The sequence below is a fragment of the Diceros bicornis genome, chromosome 34 (genome assembly GCF_020826845.1).
Source record: "Diceros bicornis minor isolate mBicDic1 chromosome 34, mDicBic1.mat.cur, whole genome shotgun sequence".
Classification (NCBI taxonomy): Eukaryota; Metazoa; Chordata; class Mammalia; order Perissodactyla; family Rhinocerotidae; genus Diceros; species Diceros bicornis.
In genome coordinates, this window is record NC_080773.1 from 31005613 (window position 1) to 31013658 (window position 8046).

The following is an 8046-nucleotide window of genomic DNA, read 5'->3' on the forward strand; positions in this document are numbered from 1 at the left end:
TGCCAGTGAAGTAACTCATATCTCTGCCCACTAGTTAATCAGCATGCAAAACCCAAACTAACCAGGCAGGAACCCTTACTGTGTTTCCTGGTAGAAATGTTCCCCTTCTGAAAATGAAGACGTCTCATCCCACAGATCCTAAGGTTGGAGGACAGGAAACACAAATTCTTTTTTTTTTTTTCCTTTATTGTGAAATTTTTGTTGTATATTATTGTTTGTCAGTCACCATATAAATGCATCCCTTCACCCCTTGTGCCCACCCCCAACCCCCTTGCCCCTGGTAACCACCAAACGGTTCTCTCTGTCTGTGTGTTGGTTTATCTTCCACTTATGAGTGAAATCATGTGGTATTTGTCTTTCTCTTTCTGGCTTATTTTGCTTAAGATGATACCCTCCCGGTCCATCCATGTTGTTAGGAAGCACAAATTCTTTAAATGGGTCTCTAGAAATGATGGCAATAAAAGCCAATGCTGTATTCACCATTGATAGCTAGACTTGTGTATTCTAGCTCTTAGGGGCAAAGCCCCTTATATTGACTGTTGGTTCAATGCATATATTACATCTTGAAGGACAGCACCCCAACCCCACAGGATGTTATCCCTCAGCTGGTACCTGAGCTGAGCCTTTAACAAGCCATTCTCTCAATCCATTGGGGCAGCTCTTTCTGTATAATGCAATATATGATATGAACAGTGGATTTCATAGTCATGCATGTATCAATGCACCATCTTCAGCACAAAATGAATCCCTTGGTCTCAGGTGATATTATGTAAGATCCCATATCAGGAAAGAAGGCCTTCCATGGGCTCTAAGAGAGTGGTGCTGGTGAAGGCACCGTGGGCGAAAAAGGCAAACCTATATCGAGGGTACACATTCATTCCAGTAAGTATGAATCATTTCCATCACTTCCCTCTCCAGAGCGGAAGGGACCTCATGTCCTCAATTTGCCAATAAGTGGCTAGTTACTCTCTTTGAAGGGTAGTGCTATACCAAGGTCTTCACTGTGAAGAGATCAGGAATTCTGAAGCAGCAATAATTAGATCAGCTTTGGTGGAAGGAAGCTCATGCTATTGGGCCCATGTGTAGCCTCCACTCCTATTACTGTATCCCTATTTATGGGCTCATTACACAAGTGCTTGTCTGAGGAAAGAGTCTATATTACATCCACTAGATATAGCATCCTCTCCACCTGGTTGTTGAGGGTCTTCTCTGTGGTGAATGCTCCCTGGAGGGCGTCAACATGAGACACAAAGATCTACACACTTTGTGCCCTTTCTCATAGGTCCACTGACCTGCCTGTCCACAGACTTCTTTGACTTCATCTTTCAATCTTCTTCCTTTGCCTGACCAACAAGCCAGGCAATTTTCCACTTCCCAAGGGTCCATATATAACCTTATTTCAGGCCATGTCTTTCTTCATACAAAGTGGGAAACTGTGGATACTGCTCACAGCTCTGCCCACTGGGATCAGTTCCTTTTGCTAATGACTATAGGGCCGCCTCTGAGAAGCTCTCCAGAAGCTGCAGTTAACTTTCAGCTAGCACCAACATGTTGATTTGACCCATCTGTGAACCAGGCTGGGGTTTTCTCCTTCTCTATTAGCTAGTCATAGGAAACCCCATAAGACCATAAGTGTGAGTTGAAGAATAAGTATCATGTATTAGATGACATGGGGGTCTGATGGCAATTGTTCATGCAACTAACTTGTGCCTCTGGACCTGCTCAGCTCTCTTCCATTGTACAACAGATTGCTGCTGCACCCATTCAATACTGTGCTTCGGGGGGTCTAGCTGCACCCAGATCATGACGGGCATTTCTGGCTACGTGGTCCCTTGATGTCCCATGTTCAGTTGCTCAGTAATATTATGGCTCAGGAGAATGCCAGGAACTGCATTTCAAATAGTGAGTAGTTCTCTGCTGCTGACGGCATGGCCTTGCTCCAGAACTCTAGAAGTTGCAATGTTATTCTTTAACAGCTCCAAGTATCAAGGAGCTTAATACATCAGCCTGGACATGCTGCAGGGCCTAACCTTCCTCTGGGTCCGCTCAAAACTAGCCACCTTCATGTCACCCAATAAATGAGTTGGAGACTTTCCAAATGGAATCATCTTAGGTGGTCTTTTGGGTACCAGCTATTTGTGGAAGGTTAGGACCTAGTATATACATCAGGATATATCCTTCTCAACATTCGATTCTCTCTCATGAGCAGACTCCTTGATCAGCCTAACTAGATTATTGCCCTGACCCCACACTCCCTTCCAGGTATTCCCCATCACTATCCTGCTTTATTCTCTTCATCAGTCATCACTATCTAAAAATATGAATCTGTTTATGTTTGCTAACTTATCATGAGAGTGTCCGACCAGGGGAAAAAGGCCTCCATGAGGACAAAGACTCTTGTTCATCCCTATGGCCCCAGATACTAGACATAAGGAGCTCAATAAATTACTGAAGATCAAATGAGTGAGTTAATTGATTTATTGCTTGAAACAGGTCAGAGGCTTGAAACATTTCACTGCTTTAGTTGCATTCCACCTAAAATATGATGTAATCTCCCTAAACTATAAACCCATGTGGGTTTGTTTCTGTCTTCTACATCCCTGGTGTCTATAATAGTGACTAGTATAGACAGCCAGTTAATATTTGTTAAATAAATGAAGGAATTCATTGGGTAACGAAAGAGACCCTGATTTACATCAGGGAAATGCAAATCAAAACAACACTAAGATATCACCTCACGCCCATTAAAATGGCTATAATCACCAAGACAAAAAACAATGAATGTTGGAGACGATGTGGAGAAACAGGAACCCTCATACACAGCTGGTGGGAACGCAAACTGGTGCAGCCTCTATGGAAAACAGTATGGAGAATCCTCAAAAAATTAAAAATGGAAATAGCCTATGATCCAGCTATCCCACTACTGGGAATATATCCAACGAACCTGAAATCAACAATCCAAAGAGGCTTATGCACCCCTATGTTCATTGCAGCATTATTCACTATAGCCAAGAAGTGGAAGCCACCCAAGTGTCCCTCGACTGATGATTGGATCAAGAAAATGTGGTATATATATATGTGTGTGTGTATATACACACACACATATATATATATGTACAATGGAATACTACTCAGCCATAAAAAAAGACAAAATCGGGGCCGGCCCCGTGGCTTGGCAGTTAAGTGCGTGCGCTCCACTACTGGCGGCCCGGGTTCTGATCCTGGGCCCGCACTGACGCACCGCTTCTTCGGCCATGCTGAGGCCGTGTCCCACACACAGCAACTAGAAGGACGTGCAACTATGATGCACAACTATCTACTGGGGGACTTTGGGGGAAAAAAAAAAAGGAGGAGGATTGGCAATGGATGTTAGCTCAGAGCCAGTCTTCCTCAGCAAAAAGAGGAGGATTAGCATGGACGTTAGCTCAGGGCTGATCTTCCTCACAAAAAAAAAAAAAAAAAGACAAAATCGTCCCATTTGCAACAACATGGATGGACCTGAAGGGTATTATGTTAAATGAAATAAGCCAGAAAGAGAAAGACAAACACGGCATGATTTCACTCGTACGTGGAATATAAACAAACACATGGTCAGAAAGCACTGTATTGTGGTTACCAAGGACAAAGGGGGTGGGGGGTGGGCACGAGGGGTGAAAGGAGACATGTATATGGTGATTGACAACCAAAAATGTACAACCAAAATTTCACAATGTTATAAACTATTAAGACATCAATAAAAAAAAGAGACCCTGATTTAATAGATCTTATATTCCAGTAAAAAAGAAAGACAACAAAGAGACATGTAATTTGATGCTAAGAAGTGAAAAATGTGTTGAAGAAAAATAAAGCAATGCAAAGGGATGGAGACCAATGGATGCTTTTTAAGATAAGATGCTTATGGACATTATTTATTTCTGTTTTGATTTTGGGGGTGGTCTTTTGGGAGGTTTTGTGTTTATTTTTGTTTTGAGGAGGTGATATCTCAGCAGAGATTTGGATGAAGTGAGAGAAGGAGCCATGTGACTATCTGGTGGAAGACATTCCAGTCTTCTGTCTATAAGAAGAGGTAATCAACATGACGGTAGAGAACCTCAATAAGAAAGTGCAGTGGATGGTACAATCTAAGGCAGGGTTTCTCAGCCTTGTTACTATTGATATCTGGGGCCTGATAATTCTTTGTTGTAGGAGGCTGTCCTGTACATTGTAGGATGTTCAGCAGCACCCCTGGCTTCTACCCACTAGATGGCAGTAGCATTATCCCCTTTCCCAGTTGTCACATCCAAAAATATCTCCAGACAGTGCCAAATGTCTAGTGGGGGGCAAAATTCCCCTGGTCGAAAACTACAGGTCTAAGGCAGCAGATGGTGCAGTCTAATGACATGTGTTTCATGTTATCTGGATCTGTTTAAGGATGAAGGGTAAATAATAGTCAAATTTCAGCACTGAAGTGCAAAGTGGATATATATCCCACCCACCAATGGGATGTAGATGGATAAACACACCCCACTTGCTTTGGAAGGAAAACTGAATCGTCAGGAATTTTAGAGCAAAAGTGTGAAAGATTAGTCAGAAGAGGATTGAAGATGGCAGTAGGATAGGTGAGGTTGAAACATTGATTCCAGTGGACACGGGGAAATGGTTTATAGGTAAAGATGGGTAGGAGATTGACTCAACCTATAAAGCTTTGAGAGCTGTGATAAGATTAGAAAGAGTGATCCAGGCACTGATAAGATTAATCCCACTGACTTTGGGGAGTAGTGGCAGCCTTCTTTCCTGGGACTGGTCTTCCAGGTAGGCAAGGAGTGTTAGCCAGGGCGTGATGCTCTCACAAGCTGTCCCAAGTACTCTATTGCACACTGTTATTCCTCAGAGTCCAAGGTGAACTCCTGGGGACACCAAGTTAATCTTTCTAAAGATGGTGACTGAGCTAGTGGTTTCCAACTCTACCTGTGCACTAAAACCACCTTAGGATGGCATACAAATCCTTATGCTTGGGTCCCACCCACAGAGATTTGAGTAGACTGACCCTAGGGTGGAGCCCCAGGCATTTTTTTAAACTCCTCAGAGGACACTAGTATACAGCCATAGTTGAAAACCACCACTAAGACTCAGAAATTCATTCATGTCTTCTTTTCTCTCCCTCAAGCTACAAGCTTACCCTAAAGGTGTGCTTTTTCAGACTCAGGTAGGCATTTCTGAGACCATTTAATTTTAAAAGTTTAGGCCCTCCACTCCTCCCATTCAACAGGCAGCCAAATCTTCTTGTGCAGTGCCAGACATGTCCCTGAGACACAATGGTGAAGGTCAGAGTAAATGGATTAGGTCGCAGTGGGCACCTGGTCACCAGGGCTGATTTTAACTCTGACAAAGTGGATGTTGTCACCAGCAATGACCCCTTCACTGATCTCAACTATAGGGTCTACGTGTTCCAGTATGATTCCAACCATGGCAAGCTCAATGGCACAGTCAAGGTTTGTCATCAATGGAAAGCCCATCTCCATCTTCCAGGATGGAGAGCCCACCAACATCAAATGGGGTGAAGCTGGTGCCGAATATGTTGTGGAGTCCACTGGTGTCTTCACTGCCTTAGAGAAGGCTGGGGCTCACCTGAAAGGTGGAGCCAAAAGGGTCATCATCCCTGCCCCATCTGCTGATGCCCCCATGTTTGTGATGGGCATGAACCACGAGAAGTATGACAACTCCCTCGAGACTGTCAGCAATGCCTCCTGAACCACCAACCACTTGGACCCCCTGGCCGAGGTCATCCATGACAACTTTGGCATCGTGGAGGGACTCTGACCATAGTCCCTGCCATCACTGCCACCCAGAAGACTATGGGTGGTCCTTCTGGGAACCTTCTGGGAGTGATGGCCAAGGGGCTGACCGAAACATCATCCCTGCTTCTACTGGTGCTGTCAAGGCTGTAGGGAAGGTCATCCCTGAGCTGAGTGAGAAGATCACTCATGGCCTTCAGTGTCCCCCCCCTCCCCAGTATGGGTCATGGATCTGACCTGCCACCTGGAGAAAACTGCCAAATATGATGAAATCAAGAAGGTGGTGGAGTAGATGTCAGAAGGCCCCCTAAGAGGTATCCTGGGCTGCACTGAGGACCAGGTTGTCTGCTGAGAGGTTAACAAGAACACCCACTCTTCCACCGTTGGTGCTGGGGGGCTGGCACTGCTCTCAATAAGCACTGTGTCACCCTCATTTCCTAGTATGGCAATGAATTTGACTACAGCAAGTACTCCATGGCATCTAAGAAGTAAAAGCCCATGGACCACCAACCCCAGCAAGGGCACGAAAGGAAGAGAGAGGCCCTCAGCTGCTGGGGAGTCCCTTGCCCCAACTCAATCCTCCAACACACTAAGAATCTCCCCCTCTTTCATATGTTTTCCACCCCAGATGCCCTGAAGAAGCATAGGGGCTTCGGGAGCCCTACATTGTCATGTACCATCAATAAAGTATACTGTACCCAGCCAAAAAATTAATACCAATATAATAAAAGATAAAATTAAAAGTTAAAAATAAAACAAAATTTAGAAATTAAAGTAAATATAAAAAATAAAACCAATAAAATAAAGTATAAAATAAAATAAGAAAATATAGAATAAAATGAAATAAAATAAAAAGTTTAGTGAGACCTCTCAAAAAAGATGAGTGAGCTACCTAGAGAAGGACTTGGAATATCGAGATTATTTTTTCTTTCCTTTTTTTTTTTTTTTTTTTTTTTAAGTTTTCTAGGGCCAGCCCCAGTGGCCTAATTGTTAAATTTGGCATACTCTGCTTTGGCGGCCCAGGTTCAGATCCCAGGTGTGGACCTACACCACTCATCTGTTAATGGCCATGCTCTGGTCGCGGCTCACATAAAAGGAAAAAAAAAGAGGAAGATTGGCAATGTTAGCTCAGGGCGAATCTTCCTCAGCAAAAAAAAATTTCTGTAGTATTTAGGTTCTCCTGAAGCCAATGTATAGCAGTTGGTCCATTCCCAAGAAAGGGGAAAAAATTGTACCCGAAGATAAAAGTAAGCAAACTATGGGTTTAGCCCCTTTGACGACGGATGGTAGCAGCTTGAGGAAAAGCAGGTCTTTGTACCCCTGATAACTGGACTTTATTTGACACTTTCTTAGTGGGTCTTTTTTTTTGATTGAGGTGAAATACACTTAACACAAAATTAACCATTTTAAAGTCAACAATTCAGTGGCATTTAGTATACTCACACTGTTGTGCTACACCACCTCTTCTAGGTTCAAAACATTTTCATCAGCCCAAAATAAAACCCACACTCATCAAGCAGTTACTCCCCATTCCCCTCTGCCTCTAGCCTGTCCATCAACAGATGAATGGATATACAAATTACGGTCTATCCATACAATGGAGTATAATTCAGCCACAAAAAGGAAGGAAGCACTGATAGATGATACAAGGATGAACCCTGAAAACAGTGTGCCAGGGCCGGCCCCATGGCTTGGCTCTGGTGCTGGCGGCCCAGGTTCGGATCCCAGGCGCGCACTGACGCACTGCTTCTCCGGCCATGCTGAGGCCGCATCCCACATACAGCAACTAGAAAAATGTGCAACTATGACATACAGCTATCTACTGGGGTTTGGGGGGAAAAAGAAATAAATAAATAAAATTATAAAAAAAAAAAACAGTGTGCCAAGTGAAAGAAGCTCAGACACAAAAGGTCACATGTTGTATGATTCCACATATATGAAATATCCAGAAGAGGTAAATCCATAGAAACAGAAAGCAGATGAGTGGCTACTTTAAAATTGGTTTCTGACCCCATCAGATGATGAAAATGTGGCTTATAAATTGTTGCTTGGTGTGGCTGATTCACCTCTAAAGGTGTATTCTTCCCCATTTGCCTCTCAGATATATTATTTGTTATGCTAATAACAAATAATCAGCATCTCGGGAGATGATGCTGATTATCTGACGATAATGATGGCGCTATTATTTTCCCATTATGTGGTTATCATTTCTCATTATGCGATTATTTTTTTATGGCTGAGATGATAGTTAAATTGGTTGAATGTTTTATCG

At 43.3% G+C, this 8046-nt stretch overlaps 1 pseudogene; it reads left to right on the forward strand.

Annotated features, from left to right (window-relative positions):
• Window positions 1–5294: 5294 nt before the first annotated feature.
• Window positions 5295–6266, forward strand: LOC131397699 (glyceraldehyde-3-phosphate dehydrogenase-like; annotated as a pseudogene).
• The last annotated feature ends 1780 nt before the right edge of the window (window positions 6267–8046 follow it).